At 49.1% G+C, this 21844-nt stretch overlaps 1 protein-coding gene across 11 annotated transcripts in view; it reads right to left on the bottom strand.

The window, feature by feature from the left end:
* The window catches only part of KTN1 (kinectin 1), a 79397-nt gene extending 66761 nt beyond the window's left edge, over nucleotides 1-12636 (bottom strand). For 6 of the 11 annotated variants that reach the window (XM_068947472.1, XM_068947467.1, XM_068947469.1 and 3 more), the window contains exon 1: nucleotides 12506-12616. The gene's annotated coding sequence lies outside the window, so the exon portion shown is untranslated. Of the gene's footprint in view, nucleotides 1-11835; nucleotides 12109-12505 lie in introns of those variants that run through there. The other 5 variants (XM_068947470.1, XM_068947466.1, XM_068947465.1 and 2 more) reach the window with 2 other exon arrangements.
* Between the last annotated feature and the right edge of the window lie 9208 nt (nucleotides 12637-21844).

Genomic DNA, 21844 nt, shown 5'->3' on the forward strand with positions numbered 1-21844 from the left:
AAGTCGCAGCTCACCTATACGCCGCTGCCACATCCCACACCTTTGTCAAAAAGTGTCACTCTCCGTCTTCCTCCTGACACCCTCTCCATGTGAAGAGGGGCTGGGCAGCTGGCAAAACATCCCTCCTTCAAATCTCTCTCCACAGTTACTCGGCCACAACACCTACACAAGCCAAATATATCCACCAGTGCCTCGGTGCAACTGGATTTAGCAGTTCCTTGTTACGCAGTGCTCCCCGACCAGCTGCCCACGCTGCAAGCTCTTTGGGGCGAGCACGGTAACAGATTTGCTCAGCACGGCGAGGCAGAAACCTATTGTGATAAACCCCAAATTACACCTTTCAAACCCATTCTTAAAAGGGGTCCAAACCAATTGATCTAGCAACAGCCTGCAACGGTCGTGCGCGCGCTGGGATGACGGAGCACAAGAACATCGCCCGCTCGGTGAGAAGGAGCTGGACGGCTGCCTGTCTGCCCCACTGCAATTGTTCCTCTGCTTCATAATTAAGGAAAACAATTTGCCTTTTTCTAATGGCCAAACACCAAAAGACCTGCTACAGTTAAGCCATTTTTAAATGCTAAACCGGAAGCTACCCCTGAACCGACGACTGTAATCGGTCAGATCCCTATAGCTCTAGCGCTGTTCGACACAAACATGGAGAAGCTAGTACTTAGCGCTCCTGCAAGGGGATCCGCGCTCAGCCGTCCGATGCGCAGCTAGAGGCCTGCGGCTGAGGCAGGTCTTTGCCCTGGCATTGCAGCACGACAGCCCCGGCCGTTCCAGCAATGAGATTTTCCTATTATTTCTGTTCAGTCTGCTGTTCTGTACGACTGCACAAAGGGATTGGACCGCTGACAAAAAAAAAAAAAAAAGTGCTTCGTTAACCTTTCAGTGACTCAGCGATGCTATTGTTGAAATAACGGACAAAAGGACAGGCTGATAGCAGACGGATGCTCTCATCTATTTGAGTTCCTAGAGAAAAATTTGATTGACCTACCTACCTGGGAAACAGGCAACAATTTAAAGGAGAGTTGTTAACAACTCAGGGAAAACACAAATCTTACCTGATTGTGCACCATATCAAATCTAGATCCTTTCCTGCGGTTTTCTCTACCCACCCCAAGTTTTAAGGCACTATTTACCGCACAGATTATGTCTGAACAGTTGAGCGATTTTGGTTTTCTTTATAGGAAAAGAAAACGGGACCGTTGCATCAAAATTACTGTTGATGTGGCATGACCTAGCTAAATTAGAGCATCAGAAAGCAGTATTTGAAACAAGGCTGCTATATCCCATTATCAGACTGGACCCTCTATAATTCTGCAGCTCAAAAGGCAAATGGAATCAACAGGTAAGATCTCCCCCCTTCTCACCACACACCAGGGAGGGGGGGAAAGCAGAAAAGTTTCCACCTTTTAAACAAATTTTGCACAGTGATAACAAGTTTTAGAATATGCCAAGAGTTTAAAACTCACCAGGGATATACGGCTGTTTCTCAAACCCAAGTTTTTAAAAGGACAGCTTCAGTACAGGCTGGACTACGGGCAGACGGCAGACTTGACATACAGTAGACAAGAGTTCCTTTAAGTTGACCGAGGCATCATAAATAGATATAACATCAACATGCATTGCATAGCTACCAAACTAGGAACTCGCGAGCTACGAGTATTGCGAGTTTTCCCCTCGCCTGGAATTGCCCTCCCCACCCTCCACGCAGCTCCGGACGCGCAGCTGGGCAGGCTCCGCACCGGCGTGGCTATTTTTGCTTGTTCAGACTCGATGTCTAGAAAGGTCTCCATATGGTTAACACCCCTGGCCACGCAGCAGCAGACAGACTCCTGTTCACAACTCCTGCCGTTTAGCTACGGGGGTGAACCAGAGCCCCAGGAGCGCAGGGAAGGTGGTTTGATGGATACCAAGAGGCCTCTACCAGTCTTCTGCTAGTAGCAGTCAATGGGTTTTAATCCTTATTCCCATTATTAAAAAAAGATACCTGCAAAAGAAGCTTGGCTTTATTATGACTGTGCATTAAATTTAAAATGAATCACCAGATTAAAATACAGCTCATGCCATACTTATAAAACCCTCTGAATACGGAGGATTTGTAGAGGTTTCATTCAGGATTGAATTTGGGCTGCAGAAGTTTCTGCTGATGATGGTGCATTGCCTACAATGCTGATGGTCTGACCTTCTGATCCAGCATGAATTTGCAGCAGCTGAAGGCTGAGCAGATTCCCATCTCTAAGACAGCCACATTAGATATGAGTTAGGGTCTGACTGCTCCGTAGCCAAGCCGTCCTTTAAAATTTATCCGAAAGCTTGTACTAGGCACAGAGAGAATTGTACCTCCACATCTAAGCTAGGTGCCTTGTGCTATAGATCATTGTACAGTTGATGCTCTTCAAAACGTTAGTTAAAAGTTTCAGAAAGGGTGGGGGGAATTTTTCTTTAAAAGCAGTCCTTATATACAACAATGGTAGCAGCATACAAGGTACCCCAGTGTATTTCAAAGCATAAAATGCGTAAGCTGGAAGTTTTCACTCTTAATTTAGAAGCACAAAATGAAGTTCAAGGAACGGCTGAACCGTGGCAGTCGTCTCCCTGCTGAAACAGGTTAAGCATTAAGGAGGCTCTCCATCCCCCTGCAAGACATGGCTTGTAGCCCATTTATCAAGGGCAGCATTAAGGGCTCGCGTCACCTTCTATCCGAAACGCCAACAGCATGCTGCAGGGACCTCGCTGTCTACTACAGCTCCACCGAGATACCGCCCTTTTGATTTTCACAGAGGATGCCTGCTCCGAAGCAGTAACATCACACGCTCCTGTCCACGAAGTTTCCTTTCACCGAGTTAACCTCCATCTGCTTCATTTACCTAACTGCTGAAGGCTCTTGTACGTAAGAGTGTTATACAGACTCCATACCATCAGCAAGTGGACCCTTCAGGGGTCCTTCAGGGGACCCTTCAGGGATTTGGACAGGCACTTTCAGGAAGTCTTGGGCACTCAGCAATCAGCGAGGTGTTTCTGCCAGCTTCAAGGAGATGCTCGCATCTTAACTTAAACACCCTGAGCAGCAGGCTATGCTCCCCTCCAGCACCAGGGATGAGACTCCAGCTCCTCCAGAGTTACTTAATGCACTTGAGTTGCACCTGAGCCATGCTGTGAAGGAGCTTTCTTTGGCCACCTGCCTCACAGGGCGGCTGGTTCCCCAATGAATGAGGTTTGCTGACATTTCTTTGAGCAGCAGCCCAGCAGGCCTTGCAACAGCTCTTATCTAGACTGGGCACAGCTCACTGCATAACCCCAAATACAGCACGGCTCAGGAATGGGAGGGAAGGAAGAGGCCCATAACATACTCGCACACAAAGAACCCCCAAAAAGTGCTTCTCTAAGGATCTCCTGGTTTTCCCCACCTGTGACCATAAGGACCAACCTTCTAGGAGTTTCTTAAAGGACTTCAAACATGCATTTCACTGTTATTAGAATTTTACCTTGAATTCAAATCAGTACCCCAACATCCTCGAGTTCCTCCCCACCCCCAAAAAATGGCCTGATAAAACACACATACACACACAAAGAGAACAGTCAGCTTTACTGATCAACACGCAAATTTGAGCTTCAGCTTTCTGTAAGATCTGAACTTGAGATCGTGCCAAGTGATTCAAAAAAAAAAAAAAAAGCCTAAAAAAATGCTCCACAATAGAAATTCAAAGCAATTTAGGTCATTTCTTTCATGCTTCCCTGGGTTCTCACTCCCCTTGCTTTACTGTCCCACAATCTGCTCCTCCTTCAGCAGGCAAAAATTTAACAGGTATTTTGTTACAACTACACAGATCCAAACTTACTTGCCTCCGACTCTGGTTATATGTTTAATCATTTCTTCAGAGGTCTGCAGTGGGGATGGGAGTAGCTAAGAAATAACTTAGAAACACGCACATCATACCTGACACCAGAAAAATTCTTCCGTTGACATGGAAGCCAAAAGCTTTAACAGCATGGAAGAAATGAAGAAATTGGGGTGGGGGGCATGGAAAAGCAGGCTTGCAATGGAAACTTCTTACCCGGAATTTTCGCAAGTTTAAGTCCTTTGTAACATAACCCATTAGCTAACACTTTTCATATGGCTGAAACTGCAGACCACATTATATAAGCTGTAATTGTACCTCTGCAACCCTCCCTTCTGCAGCGCAGCATTCTGCATCTTACTGAATCCACGTGTTGAAGTACACAGAGGTGAAAAAAACAAACGTACCTATTCAGCCCATAATTGGCCTGATATACTACCAGCCGTACACAGAAAGTCTAGCTTTTTGCACTAGGCTCTAAGCCATTAAAAGGTACTTTTTAAAAATCTGTTTTTACATACACACTAAGCTGTAAAGAGGTTTACTAAATTTAGCACGCAACCCAATCCTACCAGTGGTGTATCATAGGCTATGGATATGGAAGTGACCTTATGTGAAGGTAGGGGGTGAGGAGCGTAGGTACTTCCCTGTTCAGTTGCTGCGGGAAAGTCCACCGCATCCAGTAAAATGCTACCACACCCTCCACAAGTTCTTGGAGAATTGGTAGTTTCCCAGATTTTGAGATGTTACCTCTGCCTCTCTTCTTGACAATGCTTTTCACTGTTCACACGAGGGTAGACTCAGCAAGGATATCTTCTCAGCAAGTATCAGGGCTAATGACAACTCCCTGGTCACACTTTGAACTTGGAGAAGTGAAGCTCTGTTGAACCTCCCTAACCACCATCTCCACTGTTATAAACGCAAAACAAGGCGGCAGAGGCCAAGGGAAAAAAACAGCACAGTCCTTTATCAATCCTTCACAGCTAAAGGCACGCGTTCCCAACAGGCATTTACACAAGCAAAGGTTAATAGATGTGACCGGGTATATAGCACTCACCCGCAAATCCCATTTTTGGGGAGCTTCCCAACGTCACATCTTGGCCAGAGAAGAGGTGTGCCAAGTCTCCCCAGAGCAAGGGGAGCCCCCTTCCAGCCCCAGTGGAAAGGGCCCTTCCTACCACAGCACTGCTAAGCTCAGGTTCTCAGATGTGAAAGTGCCCCTTCAAAGAGGGGAGGGAGAAACATCACTTTCTGGGACCAGGCTTAGCCTCCTACCCACAACACAGCAGGGACTCTGAGAGGAAGACAGACACAGAAATAGCTATAGTCACTGGAGAAGTTTCCTATCCGCCCACCTAGCGAGCTCAAGGCGGCGTTCCCCAGCGGCTAGATCATGAACGGGACCCTGGAGAACGTCATCAGCCACTGGTCTGCTGGTGACCTTTTCCATCTTACATCACAGGCACTTGCCTTGACTTTTCCTCCTACTAAATGGAGATAAGCGCCTCCGTCCTTCACACACGCTTGGGCACGTGAACAGCATTGTGCAAGAATCAGGTAGGGGCGTGGAGGCAGGCAAAAGGCAGGTCCTATTAAAAGAAATACAGAGGATCTGCAAAGTGGTGAAAGTGGTACTAGGGAATTCTGTGCAAGTACAGCCGAGTCAGTGGCTTTAAATACTTCTGCCACCGAGTACTGAGCACAAGGGGCATGGGAACTGTTCACTTCCTCTGACGAGCTGGCTTTCTTTTTCTGTTTGTTTTTTTCTTATTGAATACAGATTTTTCTACTTAAAATTCTACAACAAACAGGCTGAGAAAAAGCAGCTGTAGCCAGTGGCCAGAGATTAATCCAGCAATACTAAAAGTATCAGCTGACTGACATTACAGGCTCTCTTATCAGTCACTCATAATGCAGTCCAACCCCGGCGCTCTCCCTGAAGACCTGCACCTTGTGCAATAGCTTAGTCATCATCTTCCTTGACAGCTACGCACTTGCAAATACATTACGAGTCCACTCAGATTTTCCTGTAAGCAGCAGGATCCCTTCAATATACTACAAGGATGAAGGCAAGCAGCACTACACCGTGCTGAGGAGGAGAAAGCTTTCTCATAATGACTGAAAGGAGTTAAGAGTTGCTGCTTGCATCTCCTAGACTCAACACCTTCCTTCCTGTATGTTTGCAGATACCCAAAAGACACCTTTCCACATCACACACAGGAACAAGATATCCTAAAACGTCACACACACACACCCCAAAAAAAAAAAAAGAAACCACACACATGCACCCTACTTACCATTTTAAGACCACATAGGTGAACATAAATACTAGAAATGCAAAATTAAGCCAGCGCTCCTTGCGCAAAATATGCTAGGGAGGATGGGGAGGAGGAGGGAAAAGAGTTTGGGGAGCAAAGGAAAAGGATCCCAAAATAATACTCTGTGCAGAGGCTCCATTTGCATTGCTCTAGTGGGTGACGCAGCTGAGCAAGAAATCACGAATGCAGCTGCTCACTGGAGCGACTGAGGTACTTCCCCTCTGCAGGACACGAGAACTGAATTGTTTTTGGAAGTGTCATGAATCACAGGCATAAATATACTAGGCCTTAAAAGCCTCCAACAGCCACGTAATTCTGAAGTCAAGCTCTATTTTCCCAGGTCATTCAACAAGCGCTCCATGAGCGGGACACCAGTCAGATGGGTTGACAAGGTTGACTATTCAATTAATACACACAATCCAAAACAAAACAACTCATGTTTTGCAGCGCAACACTAAAATACCTCCTCTGGCACCACAGGAGAAATAAGCACTGCCCAGTACTCTATTTATTATTAAACTATGACCTGAAGGAAACCAGAGGTTCTGCTGCGTTTCCTCACTTTTTACAGCATAAGAGGACAGAGATGGTTTTCTGCAAGGGGGGGGGATCAGTTAGCATCGTGCGAGCTGTTCTTAAGCCGAGCAGCAACGTGCGAGCTGTTCTTAAGCCGAGCTGATGATTTGCAGGATTGTCTGGCTCGGAGCGGATGCAGACAATGCAGCACAGACAGCAGGATCAGCAGTCTTGCATGGGAGGGTGCCAGCCCCAATCTTTCCTGCAGAGCTTAAGGTGTGCAAATAACTCCAGCAGAAGAAAGGAGACCTTGCCTTGCCAAGCGATAAGATCGCTGCAAATCAGTGAACTTTGTAGCTGCGCCTTGCCTCTGCATAAGGCAACAGGCTCCACTTCCCACCCGGTGGGAAGGCACTGGCTTCCAGGCACCAGGAAATCACTGCACCGCACTCACTACTCTCTGCAAGATTCAATGGGAAACAGTCAAAACCTGCAAGCAGAAGCACTGCTTTGCACAATTTACTATTTTGTTTACCAAACCATAACAAAGGACGACCGAAAATCCTGTCAACCTGACAAGGACAACAGGAGTTAGCCGTTAATGCTAACGGAGGACAACACCATTTATAACAGGGATTATTACTGCAAGAAAATGAGTGGCTTGCCAGCATTACTAACGTACAGACACTTTCTCTGGGTTGTAGTGCAACCTCAGTGATCTACAAACAAAGATGACATTTACTTTGAAGAGAAAAATGCTATTCTCATAGACAAATCTCCTCGGGGAGAAAAGGGGAAGCAACTTCATCTACTTCTCCTGTTCAGTAATAGGAACTTAGAGCTGCCCCCTTTGATAAACCAGGTAGAGACAAAGAACTTTAAAAGTGTATAACATTACAAAAAAAAAAATCTGTATTCATGTTTAATAATTTTACTTCTGGTTAGCACAGAAGCCTTCAGTTTTGTCCCCCTTCTCCTTCCCATCCCCCACACACTGCACAGCAAAATTAAAGCCTGAAGCTCCTAATCCACTTCTCCGCACCTTATAGTTGCAAGAACAGGAGTCCATATTCTTCATATGTATGCTAGAAATAAATCAAAGAAGCGACTTTCCAGAGTTTTCATATCCATATATACAACTGAAACCATCTCCTTCCCTTCGCTTGCTGGAATAGCCAAGAGATTTATTAAAATTCACCTTTAGTTAAACGGCAAGCATTAAAAAGGATCATGAGATTTGCATACTTCAGCATCTCAGATTATTACAGTTTCCACACACGTTATTTCCCCTTCCAACATCCCATCAAACTTCAATTAAAGAATGCCCATATTAGTTGGATTTGGGTACTTCCTGCACTAACGAGATGCTGGAGCATCCAGGCTGATAACGCAGCAAGGCAGCAGAACTGATGCATTCACAGCAGATCTCTGTTTAACATTGTTGTACTGACGGAAAATGCACCAAGCCCGCACTGTGCCTAGTACCTATATTTAGGGCCTAAGTTGACCTGAGAGTGCCCCCATAAGCTCATTTATTAAGATTCACTTATTCATTCTCGTATAATCTAATTAGACTGCAGCGCTCCCGCACGCAGGCAGTGACGGCGACCACGAGAGCAGGAGTTCAAACCCCAGGAACCTGGCACAGAGGCGGCTTGGGTTCCCTCCTGGAAAAGCCCAGAGGGATCACACCAGTTGCAGGTGCCCGCACGCTGTCTAGCTGTTTGATGCAGCACCCGGCTCCGCTCTGCCAGTCCCCCTTGCCAGCTAAAGGCCAATTCTTAAACTGGCACGCAGTCCAGCACGCTGTACATATCAGCTCCCCGCTCTTTGGGAATAAAAGCCCCAGCTAATGCCACAGTGGGGGAAGAACTGGGAATCCTATTCTCAGATGAGGCCCGGAGCAACAGGCACAGGCGCATTCCCAAATCAGAGACCACAGGCATCAACCCAGAAAAGCAGCACCAGTGAGCCCCATTTTATGAAGGCACTTTACAAGGCTTCATTCCAGCACAGAATAAGAAGTTTTCAAAACTCAGGAGTATCCTCCTCTCCTCCATCTAGCTTTATTTCAGACAGGCTAACAGGAAGAAGCTTGCAAGTCTTGAAAAATAAATACTAGGAAGGGTTTTTTTGATTTTTTTTTTAAAAGGCATTACGTGTTTATTTCTTTTGGACATCTTGTCTAACGATGGGAGAAGAAACGGATTCCTAAGGTTCACGATCTGGTAATTCTCCATCCTATCACCTCCATAGTTTAGGCACAGTCATTAACAGCAAGTGATTTATCTGTTCCAGATGATCTTTAGCCCAGCAACTCGCTGCCTCGCTAGCCTAAAACAACCACCCCATAAACGTCAGAAAGGTTGAGGGCTTAGAAGGAGCAAAAAGAGCAAAGAGGTCGAGAGCCAGTAGGCTCTCGAAAAACATTCACTTTTTTAAAAATAGTGGAATCCTGCTATTTTGCCAACATAACTAAGCAGGAAGCGTAGGAGCTAAACGCAGATGCATAAAATGCCCTTTATATTATATTTATCTGTCAAAAGCTTTGCAACAGTTTTCCTCAAAAAGAGAACAATGAGAATACTGATAAGAGAACAAGGGGAGAAGACTTAAAGACTTTGACTTGTTTAACCTATCAAAACAAGAGGTGAGAGGGGTATGACAACTCCCTCTAATCACATCAGAGAGGGGGGGAAAAGAACTGTTTAAACCAAATGGCAAGGCGAGAACAAAAACAAATCTAGAACAACAACAAAATCCTATGAACTGGCCGTAAATAACTCGAGGGTGGAAACTGGGGGATCGTTCGGAGAGTCAGAGGCCCGGAGGTTCTAGAGCAGCTTTCCAGCGGGGATGGCAAGGAGGAGAGAACGATCAGGTTTCGCCTCAAAAGCGGTTGTGTTACGAAAGGCATTCACAACATGGATGCTTGCTATAAACAGAGAAACTAAACTCCATCAGGGGCTCCCTTCCGGTCTCAGGTTCTCCTAAGACAGAACCATAGGAGAGCAGGTTTTTCATTCCTACTACCTGCCCCAAAAATTGGGGCAACGAGTAGCCTGGTATTTCTTCGCGGCCCCTCCAGGACACCACGGGGGATGCTATTCACACTACTGACTAGCGACTTATAATTTGGGTATGATCAGGGAACCAAATTTGGGAGTTGAAGCTCTCAGAACAATCAATGGCGAGAGGTAGGTGTCCTGGCAGCAGAGGAGGACAGGATTAGGAGCAACCAAGCTGGATGCCTAAAATAAAACAAGCGTCCTTTCCCCCCATGCCCTTACACTTAATAGTCTTGGCGAAAAACTTACTTAATCTATACCCACAGCCTCTACAATTCAATAAAAGAGTTCTAGTTCCTGAGGAATTTTGCTAACCTGGTTTTATGGCACTGATGCTCAAGCAATGATTAGACAGTTTTGAGCCATAATCATCCAGTCTCAAGCAGAAAGAAGAGATGATGCAAATGAAAGGTATTATTATATGGTTAACCAAATAATAACATGGTTTTATACAAGCATGAACAAGCCTTTCCATTTCCTTTACAGGGTTTCAAACACAGAGTAGCTGGCAGACTAAGTTATCTGAAACAGTTTAATTCAGCCCTTTTCCCCCCACCATGATAAAACCCCGAAATGCACATTTCACATCCTACTACTGCTCATTTTGAGAGCTGAAAGCATCTTCTTGACACTGATTAGAAAAGTAATATAAATTATCCGTGTAATAACGCTAGGAGAACATTTGCATTTCTATCCAAACCCAGCCTTTCCCTGCTGTAGTTACACGCACAAGTTATTTTAATCACAGTGTGCAGAAAGCAGCATCAGCATATGAGGCAAGAGGGGAAAACATAAAAAAATAAAATGCGGTAAAGCAAGTTGCGTAGCCTGTTCAGGGACAGAAGTTACAGTGCAGTTATAGGAAAGAGTAAGGCAGAGATTCACTTCCAGCCCAAACCAAATGCAAGGACGTTAAGAGACTCACTTAGGGTCTCTTAGGAGGACTACAACAGGCAAGAAAAACATTCAAAGGAGGGTGAAATGCCTGAATTTGATCCCTTTTTAACTTTCACAGCAATCAATCCAGACTTTCTCCTAAGAGATTTCTGTCTTGCCATACCCAACTGTCCAGTTGCATTTACCATTTCTTTATGTCTACTAAACACCAACGGTCGAGCTTACGTGCATGTTGTTTGACAGAGGCAGCAACAGAAAATCCTCTATTAAAAGAATTAAAAAAAAAAAAAAGTCACCTTAAGCAGAAAAGCACTAAGGCAACCACCACAGTCATTTGCCACAGAGCAAGAAGTACTTAAATAAAAGTTTTTCCATTAGTGATCTCAAAAGAAATTGCATAGCTTTTGGGGAAAGAAGAGCTATAAACTGACAAGCCTGAAACATAAATGGAGACGTACGCTACCAGGGCGTAGCATCTGGCACTGCTTAATATAGAAATACCGTGCTATGCTATTCCTTATAGCTACCTACTTCGTTAAAACAGGTATCAGTCGTTATTAGCTGACGGTCCTTGTCTAACAGCACGCACGCAGCATTCGGATGATTTTATTCTACAGCTCGACTGCAATTAACAACGCACGGGATGGACTGAAGTTCACCAAACCAGAACAACTTAACTATCATTTAAGCAGCTCAGACCCCAAAGCGTTTGCTTACGTAAAGTTACAAAGATGCAACTTCACCACCTTAATTTCCCCCCTCCCCGTTGTCCACAGCTCCTCTCTTCACCGTCACCAGCCCATAAGGGAAACGAAGACAAGGTGGGCCACGAAGACCTCGAGAAGACCTCCAGAGCGGCCGGTCACGATTCACCCCCTTTCCTTGCGTATAACGCACGCCGACACCGTTTCCCGGCAAGCGCTGGCTCCTGAAAGCACCCGCTCGCCTCAGCCAGTGGCGGAGGGAGGCGAGGAGCCGGAGCGGCGACCCGGGGGGCCAAGGAGAGAAAGGAGAACCAGAGGCTGGGGGCGACGCACAGCTCCGGCGGAGAACGTAGCTACGCGTAACCCACCCAGGCGCTACGCCAGCGGGCACAGATAGCTTTGAAAACATATATATTTAAATATACACACACACACACCTACAACATGAAGATAACCCATAACCACGTGAAAACCCAGCGTGTTTTACCATACGCAGTCGACACCTCGCCAACCAAGAGGCCCGTTTTCACCTGGCCAGACCCAACGCTGCATCACGGCTGGCGGGTCCACGGCAGCGCCGGAGCGCTGGGCGAAGAGCGGCGGCTTGGCACCCTCAGAAAAGGGGTTTTTGAGGCTAAGGAAGGTTTTCTCGAGCAGCTCGGGAGGGCAGGGTCGGCGGTTCCCCGGGGCGGGCGAGGAAAGGGCTGCGGAGAGCCCGCGCTCAGGGGTCTCCGGCGCTCTGCGGCTCGCCCGCCGCCTCACGGAGGCTGCTCCCCTCACAGAGGTTAAAGCGGCGCTGGCGGGACCCCTCCCCCCCCTTCCCCTCAGAAATCCCGGATTCCGCGTTTCCTCAGAAAGCCCCAAAATACGTGATTTAACCCCCCCCCACCCACACACCTCCTCCCCCGGCCCGCGGGGCCGGCGGCAGCCGCTCGGCAGGGCCGCGCCGGCAGGGGCAGGAGGAAGCCGCCCAGGGCCCGTAGCCGGCACCGCCGCCGCCCCGCCCGGGCCGCCGCCGCGCACCTGCGGCCGCCGCGCGGCCTAGGCCCCGCCGCCACCCGCGGCCCGGCTCCGCGCAGGCCGCGCCGCCCCGCGCAGGCCGCCGCCGCCGCCGCCGGGCCCCGGCGCCGCGCGGCCCCCGCGCGGGCAGCACTCACCGAGCGGCGCGGCGCGGCCCGGCCCGGCCCGGTGCGGAGCCGAGGCGAGAGGAGCCGGTGGCTGCGCTGCGCGGCGCCGCCTGGCAGGAAGGGAAGGGAGGGGAGGGGAGGGCGGCGGGGCGGGGCGGGAGGAGGCGGCACCGGCACGTCCGCGCCGGCGTCTACCCGGCCCCCGGCCGCCGCCGTTAAAGGGGCGCCGGGCCCTGCCTGGGTGCCCACCGGGATGTCACCGATCCGCCCCCGCGTGGGTGCCGGGTCGGGGGTGTCCTCACCGCGCACGCGCGTGGGTCCCCACCGGGGTGTAACTGCTTCGCCCACGCGTCGGTCCCCGGTTTGGGGTATCCTCACCCCGCCCACGCGTGGGTCCCTTCCGGGTTGTAACCGCCCCGTCCACGCGTGGGTTCCACTTTGGGGTATCCTCACCCCACCCCCGCGTGGGTCCCTTCCGGGCTGTAACCACCCCACCCACGCGCGGGTCCCAAGTTGGGGTAACCCCACCGCACACACGCGTGGGTGACCACCGGACTGTGACCACCCCACCCACGCGTGGGTCTCGGTTCAGGATATCCTCACCCGCCCCCACGTGGGTCCCTTCCGGGCTGTAACCACCCCACCCACGCGCGGGTCCCAAGTTGGGGTAACCCCACCGCACACACGCGTGGGTGACCACCGGACTGTGACCACCCCACCCACGCGTAGGTCCCGGTTCGGGGTAGCCCCACCCCGCCCCCGCGTGTGTCCCCACCAGGCTGTAACCACCCCACCCATGTGCAGGTCTCAGTTTGGGGTATCCTCACCCACCCACGCGTGGGTCCCGGTTCGGGGTAGCCCCACCGTGCCCGCACGTAGGTCCCCACCGGGCTGTAACCACCCACCCACAGGCAGGTCTCAGTTCGGGGTATCCTCACCCCGCCCATGCGTGGGTGCCCACTGGACCTCCCACTCAGGGAGATCCCTCCCCACTCATGCCTTGCGCTCATCGGGATCCCTGCCCTTCCCCTCCTACACACAGGGATCCTCCCAGCCCAGGTCACCCACCCACGGGAATCCTCCCATCCCCACCCCAGGCCTGCGTGGGGATCACCCACCCGGACCTCCCACACGCAGGGTTCCCCCACCTGGACCCCACCCACGTGTGGGGATCGCCCGCCCAGGCCCTGCTTGTGCATGGCATCGCTCCACCCAGAGCCCACCTACATGGGGCATCCCACACCTCCCACACCTGGAGATCCCCCACCTAGACCTGAGGACAACCCCCAGCCCCCACCCACACGTGCAGTTCACTCACCCACACCTCCCATGTGCAGGGATCCCCACACTCAGATCCCCCACGCCTCAGGATCACCTACCCCACCTCCCACTCATGGACCTCCCGTGCATGAGATCCCCCCACCCAGACCCTACCCACACATGGCAATCCCTCCTCCCACACATGGGGACACCCACCCGGACCCCAACCACACGTGGGGATCCCCCACCCCAACCTCCCCCTGCGCCTTGCACCCCTACAGCACTTCCTCGTGTCTTCCCTCACCCTGGAGAACCAACCGGGCTGCTCTCCCCTCTCCCCGCCACCAAAACGGGGAGGAAAAAGAGGTGCCGAAGGATGGACCCAGCCACCACGTGGGCTCCTGCTTCCCAGCGGGATGTTTTGGCTGTGCCTCCTCGTGCGGTCTGGCCAACGAGCCCCACGCAAACGAGCTCATCAGCCCAGGTACCCGAGAGGCTGCGGGAAGAGGGGGTACTCTGTAATTTCCCTTAATCGCCTTAAAACCATCAGGACCCACAGCGCTGGATCCCCTCTCAAGCAGCCCGGCTTTCATGAACAGAGGATAGGGACCTTGTTCGATCATGGCCCTCCGGTCGGGAGCCGTGGGCAGATTTGCGCCATCCTTTCAGGTAGGACCTTTACAGTCTTGATTGTTTCTTCCCTCTACTGCGGGTAATTCCTGAAGTGTCCACGGGACAGTTTTCCTGGAGAAGATGAGATGCTGGTATTACCCCTGGGCTTTGCGTGCGTCCTCCCATCGTTTCTACGGACCTCAGCAAATAGGAGGCTGGTATGGTTTCCCGGCCCTGTCGCGCCGAGCTAACAATTTGTTTATTTGTTCCCAACAAAGGCATCTTTGAGAAATCAACTGCCACACAGCTTTAGGTATCGAAGATGGATTTGCATAGCATCTCACTAAGGGCTCGTTATTAGCCCGTTCCCCAGCCGCGTGTGTCCGTCAGCTGCGGGCTGCTGCTGGGTTTCCAAAACAGCTCGAGTAAACAAAAGCAATGGCATGTTCACGGGAGCTGTGCCTTGCACGTGAGGCTCAGCTGGCCTGGAGGCAAGGCCAGGCTGGACGCAGAGAGGGGTACAAAACAGTGATGCAAAACTGGGAGGAGTGGCTGACACACCAGAAGACTGTGCTGCCATTCAGAGGGACCTGGACAGGCTGGAGAGATGGGCAGAGGGGAACCTCATGAAGTTCGACAAAGGCAAGTGCAGGGTCCTGCACCTGGGCAGGAATAACTCCATGCACCAGGACAGGCTGGGGGTTGACCTGCTGGAGAGCAGCTCTGCCGAGAAGGACCTGGGAGTCCTCCGGTGGACGACAAGGTGACCACGAGCCAGCAAGGTGCCCTTGTGGCCCAGAAGGCCAATGGGATCCTGGGGTGCATCAGGCAGAGCGTTGCCAGCAGGTGGAGGGAGGGGATCCTGCCCCTCTCCTCAGCCCTGCTGAGGCCTCGCCTGGACTACTGGGTCCACTTCTGGGCTCCCCTGTACAAGGGAGACATGGCGCTACTGGAGAGAGGCCAGCGGAGGGCTACAAAGAGGATGAGGGGCCTGGAGCATCTCTCCTGTGAGGAAAGGCTGCGAGAGCTGGGCCTCTTCAGCCTGGAGAAGAGAAGGCTCGGGGGGGATCTGATCAATGGGTAGAAGTACCTGAAGGGAGGGTGGTGAGAGGATAGGGCCAGTCTCTTCTCCGTGGTGCCCAGCAACAGGACGAGAAGCAATGGGCACAGACTGAACCACAGGAAGTTCCATCTGGAGATGAGGGAAAACTTCTTGACTGTGAGGGTGACAGAGCGCTGGAACAGGTTGCCCAGAGAGGTAGCGGGGTCTCCTTCGCTGGAGATATTCAAAACCCGTCTGGACATGATCCTGGGAAATATGCTCTAGAGGACCCTGCTTGAGCAGGGGAGGTGGGACTAGATGATCTCCAGAGGTCCCTTCCAACCTCAGCCCTTCCGTGATGCTGTGATTCTGTACGCACACAAGGCAACTGCTTCGAGGTCAAGACTCCCATTCCACCGGCGAGGCGACGTTTTGCTGCTTCAGCCTGGAGCTTCCTTTTCGGAGCATGTCCCTGCCATTCCCAGGTCCCTCCTCTCCTCCCAGAGCATCTTGGGGGGATCTAGATTATGTGAACTGAGCAACCGGCTGGAGAAGCCCATTGGAGAGCTCCTGCCCTGCAGAGCAGCCAGCAAGGCTAGTGATGCTGAATATCCCCAACTGCAGGGAGGAAATAACACAAGAATGCCGGTCATGTTAGCCAGCCACTCACGGGGAAAAAGAAAAGGGTTTAAAATGCTGCAGGCGCCCTAAGTCATTGGTTTAGTCTGGATTTTGCACTCTCAGGTCACAGGGAAAAGTCTTCAGACCTGTGGATCCGGAGAAGGCCTAAGAGAAAGACAAGCTATGCGTTTAGCATGGCTATAAGACATGGAAGCTGATTATTAATTTAGCATTTTATATTGGAACATATGAGATCCTTATCAATGCCAGAAACAACTGCCCGGCAAATTTCAACACCTCACTGATTCAGCCTCTCTTTATGGCTAGAAAAAAAAAAGGAAGAACAAACGCTGGGTTTTCTTCTTTGCCTCTTTTTATGTGCATCCCATTTTGTTACACTATTTACTAAGCAGGAATTCCTGCAGTTAGTAGGAAGTGGATATTAATTAACAGATACGCAAACACGCACACAAATCAGCTTCTGCTAAGGAAAGTCACAAAAATTACCCCAATTTTGTTCTCAGAGTGGTAAAGTAGGAGCAACTCCAGTGAAGAAACTTGAGTTACATAGGCAAAGACATTCGATATATATAAGAGAACTATAACTATAAGGGAATAAACATACATCTGTCCTAAGCAGCATTTGTCAGAAGAAACGTCTTTTGGAGACTCTCATAAGAAGAATAAAAGCTCATAATAAAAAACAACTGGACTAAAATAAGACACTATGTGTGACCAGTATAGAAATCCATCAGGCTAATACAGGTATCCGCATAATCCACATACTACCACAGTGTATATATATATATTTAATTAAGCTGAACTGATCAAGGCCTGACAGTACAAACTGATCACGTTTCTACTACTGAAAATCCAACCAATGACGAGAATTTTAGAGGCTTTTCAGAGCTCCCTGAAAAAATGATTCTGTATATTTATGACCTATGTTCATTTTCCGTTTCTTGATCCCACCGTCCGGGTATCTGAAAGCAGTGAGTGCCCAGCTCGCACTCCCTTGCGCAGGCTGCGACCCGTCTCCGGGAGCTTCCTTGCTCGCGGCCGCCCTAAATCCTCCCGTCACCCCACGCCAGAGCCCTGGGGCCTCTTCGCTGTGCTAACGCACGCAAGCGGAGTAAAGCAAGCGTTTAAACCCTCGCCAGATCCCAGTCTGCCATCAGTCTTTGCTGAGCGCTCCTTACTGATTTTTCAAGTCACTTCTTATTCTTAGGTCAGCATTGCACGGCTTTAATTTATGTTTTCCACCCAAAGAGTGCAGTTTTGACTCAAATGCAACAGCTTTAGCTGGAAGAGTTCACCGTAAAGGAAAGCATGTTTTCTACGACTCCAGCGGGTCATCGGGTCTAGGCCACAGAGGTGGAGTCTAATTTCTAATCTGGTGATTTCAAGGCGTTGGTATCAGATACCGATCTGAGGATCCCAGGGAAGGTGGACTCAGAAGCAGCGTTCTGAGCAACACCGTATTAATCATGCTTCGAAGCACAGTAACATTAGCAGTACCGTTTTAAAGCAAGTTTAAAATATCCCTCCTCTTTCTGCCTCTTTCTTGGGGGCATCGGAGCAGAAGATGAATTTGTAAGAGGTGGGTATCTTTAAGTAAAGCAAATGAAGAAATAACAGAGAAAATATCGTCTCCCATAAAACGCTTCTCATGTTTTACAGGTTACACATCACTGTTTCGCAGTGGCAGTTCAAATCTTTCCTCCCATTCATCGTTCATAATATCAAATTGTTATTTATGCTGTTCTAAATCAGTCTACGGCAGCTTTTAGATTAATACTCTCCTTCATCGATTCCTACGGAATGAAGGTATTTTCCTTCGCAAAAGACATGTTTTGACCACAAAACAATTTGGCAACGCCCTGCCTAAGCACAGAACTGCAACTCACCCGAAATGCAGCCGGAGAGATAGCAAAGAGAAACAATAAGCAGTGAAAGGAAGGAGGAAAAAATATAGGAAAGTCAGACAGACCCGCTCAAAAAGCTCTTCCAGGTCTGTGGGGAAGGTACCCACTGCCGAGGCTGCAGGGCTGGCTCAGCACGTTTCCCTCCTGCGACCGGAGGACATTGATTGAGCTCTGCAAGGCATCTCGGGAACGGCGTGTGTCAGGTCGTGACAAACTCCGAAGGAAACGGGCAGCGGGCGTGCTCGTAGCCTGTCCGTATAAATCAAAGAGCACAGCAGCCGTCCTAGCTGTTCAAGCCACCGCAGAGCAAGCGCGTAGTCGAGCATTTTGTCCGCAGCTACATATGGGATGCAGCTGCCTGCCTGGTGCGATGAGTCTCATGCCGCAGGGAGTCCTCGCTCTCTGGTCCTCGATCCACCATATATTACCGTGGTGGTGACATGCACCTGCGTCCCAAGGGTGGTTGGAGACTTGGAAGCATTTGTAAATGCTTCCATTCAACAACGTGTCCTGCAAACAGCACAAGGATCTCCAGTGACCCCAGAGATCTAGCAACAGTTCCCGGTGGTGTCAGAAACTCCCTGCACATCCCTGCGTGAGTCTGCTGTTTCAGTTCCTCATATATAAAATGAACTAATATATCTTCTCTTTGTCCATATACCTTATCTATTTAGATAGCGAGAGACAAGTCTCTCCTTAGTGAACTTACCAGCTGCCCATGCTGTGTCTAGACATGTTAGACCTCTAAGTGTTTCCATCATACGAGCAGCAAGTCCTGGAGGAAAGAAACGGTTAAGAATCAACCCAGATTCCCCAGGGAAAATAGAAGGGCACAAGAAAAGAAGCCAATTCAACTGATTTTACCCAAAGGGACAAAAGAAGGTTTAGAAAGTCCTTTGCAAAATGTCACAGAGAAAAGCATTACCCTCCTATAGGGAAAAACATAACCATTAACAAATTAGGTGAGAGCAGAGCGAGACGTCTGGAATAGCTGCATTCCTAAATGTCTCGAAACGGTCTGTCTTCACACACTTCATTTATTTTGGATAGCAGCGTTGTTCACACCAATCTGGGAGCAATGGAGACTGTTCAAACACCTGGGGATAAATGCGAGTACTCTTTAATGTGAATGCACAAAAGCTAGTGGATCTGAGTGACATGATTCTGGTTTAGAAAACAGCCAGCATAAGAGCCTCCCCAGCACACGCCCATCTGGGCTCCTAATTTTCTTAAAAGCACTGCTGAATATAGTGTAGCAACTCTACCTGAGCCCTGTCAAACCTACTGAATGGAAAGAGATCTCAGCAGAGTAATTCTTGTATTAATGACTTGGGTGAATGCCCACGGAAGGGAGGCCAAAGTAATCAGACCACTCAATTATTTCTGACAAGTCACAGATAACTGGGCTTCAGAAAGAAAAGGCAAAACCAATACCTTCATAATGAAGGTACAGTGGCAAGTCAGCGACTCCCACAGCATGCAACCACCTTCCTCCCAAAATTATGTTACAATATTAAGGGATCCCGTAATTATGCTTATCTTGGATTATATGGGGAAAAATTAACTCGTATTCCACTTCTATACACCAAACGTAAAAATTAAGGTCTAACAGAGCTTGAAGTCCGCAGCCGTAATGCTACAACCTAATCAATGTTATGCTTAAGAACAACAGAAACTGCCAAGACAGCAAGGAATGCAAGTAGGGGTTTGCAGGATCCAAAGGAGAAATGAGGCTGTAGCAAAAGTTATTTCAGGAGGACTGTCGCTTGCGTGGAGCAAGCACGGAAACGCAATGAGCTGCAGGAGCACGTGACCCCAGAAGTGGGCACGTATTCCTTCATTACCGCCAGGCCAACGACTTTTATTGACAGACTATGCGTGAAGGGCTAGAGTGACAGAAATATGACTGCATTCAAAGTTAATTATGTGCATTAAAGATAGGAGAAGACCAAGGCGGGGGCCGGGGGAGAGGAAACCAGAGCTTCTACCGATGTCTGCCAGCATTTTGGGGAGGTCTTGTTTCTCCTGAGGTCCTCATTGACTCAACTGCTCTGATTAGCTTGCAGTTAACTGGAGGAAGTGGTAACGAGAGATGACTGATCACCTAGCTGTGTGCCCTGCAGACTCATTCCAGTGTCAGTCATTAGATCCTGCTAATCATTCAGACAAAACAAAAGTGTTATGGGGATTTCAGTGACTGATCAGCACCCTTTCTTTGCTCGTAGTATTTGCATAATATTCGTCTCCCTTTGTCTATACACTAAACTAGTAAAACCACTTGTGCTGATGCAACTCGGCTGACATGCAACGACAGCTCAGTAAAGACGATAAAGAAATCACAATATATGCTTTGTTTCCCAGAGAGCTTGCCTTGAAGGTCCTAGAGCGTACCAACATCATTGCTCATGTCTTTAACATTACTGTGACCCCTGCAAACTAAATTAAGAGGTCTGTAAGCACCTGCCACATGCACACCTCTCCGCTTTTCTGTGCAAACATGCATGAGTGCTATTACTACATTGCTTTTTCCAGATAAGACTTAAAGGATCAGTATTTAATTGCAGCTGTAAGTTCAAAGTATGAGAGACGGTGTTTGTATTAGAGCAATTTGTCACAAAACTTGGAAGGAAACGTCGGCGGTCAGATGATCCATTGCACACTCACCTCATTTAAATGCAGTTCAATTTAGACAGACCGCTTGGCACAAAACTTAGAAAGATGACTTAACAAAAAGCATGGAAGGCTTCTTCCAAAACCAGGTGTTGATTATGTTTGTGCGCAACATTCACGGAGGAGCTGTCCAAGAAAGCCCGTAGCCATTAATTGTGAGGTAGCAATTAAGGTGTCAGCCAACGTTTAAAGCTCTTTTTTTCTGGCCCTGTTTTAAAGGCAACACATAACAAAAAATAAAAATAGACTGCTGTGCTCTTCCGCACAACCTAGTCCAATGCTGAACTTTTAAGAGCGTGACTGGGCCAGGACAAGTCGGGCGCTACATAAACCGCATACAGAAGGCCTTCATTTAGTCAGTTTGTTGCTTTTTGCAAACAGGAAACAGTAAATGAAGTTAACTGTGAAAGTCTGAAAGTCACCACTCAGCCTTGCGGTAGAGACAGATGGCTTTCACTTATATTGCTTCATCTGGCGTTCAGTGGAGCGTCTGGCAATCCTTTCTGGGCCTGGTCCTCAGCAATTCTCTGACATTGGGGCAGTTAGTACCCTTCATTCCATGTAATACTTCTGTGGGAGCCAGAAGATATGGCTCTTTTCTAGCCAGTTTACCACTTTTTCATTCAATGGAAATAGCTTGCTTTATTGTTCTAGGACTCAACACATGCTGAAGATCGACCTCACGCTGGTATCTACCAGCAAACATGGAAAACACATACATTCGCTAACAAAAGCTGAGAGTAAATTAATGTTTGCAAAGCGTCCCAAGATCCCCCGTTATTGACATTTTCAGCGAGTGGGAGAGCCCCAGTTCAACTGGGACAAAGCCTGGCCGCGTGACCCGGGCTGCATCGTCAACGTGGGGATGGGCACACAGCACAAAGTGGGAAATGGGGAGCACCGCCCTCGTCCCCATCACCCAATAAACCTACGTTATGAAGCCAGGAATACTAAACCAGATTCCGACCCCCGTCCAATTTCAAATCACAGTAACCTCACTAGTGTAGGAGGATCACTCCTGATTTACACGGAGGCATGTCAGAACCAAATATCAAATCTCATGGACCCGACTCTCTTCTTATTTACACCAGGATAACTTAACGGTGATAATTACTCATAGTTAATGAATTACTCACTATTACTCAATTAATAGTCACGGTAGTTTATTTCCTTCCCTGGCAATAAATCCAAAATCTGCTGACACTGACAAGCATCACATGTAGGATGGACTGTTATGGA

Source organism: Struthio camelus, chromosome 5 (assembly GCF_040807025.1).
Source record: "Struthio camelus isolate bStrCam1 chromosome 5, bStrCam1.hap1, whole genome shotgun sequence".
Classification (NCBI taxonomy): Eukaryota; Metazoa; Chordata; class Aves; order Struthioniformes; family Struthionidae; genus Struthio; species Struthio camelus.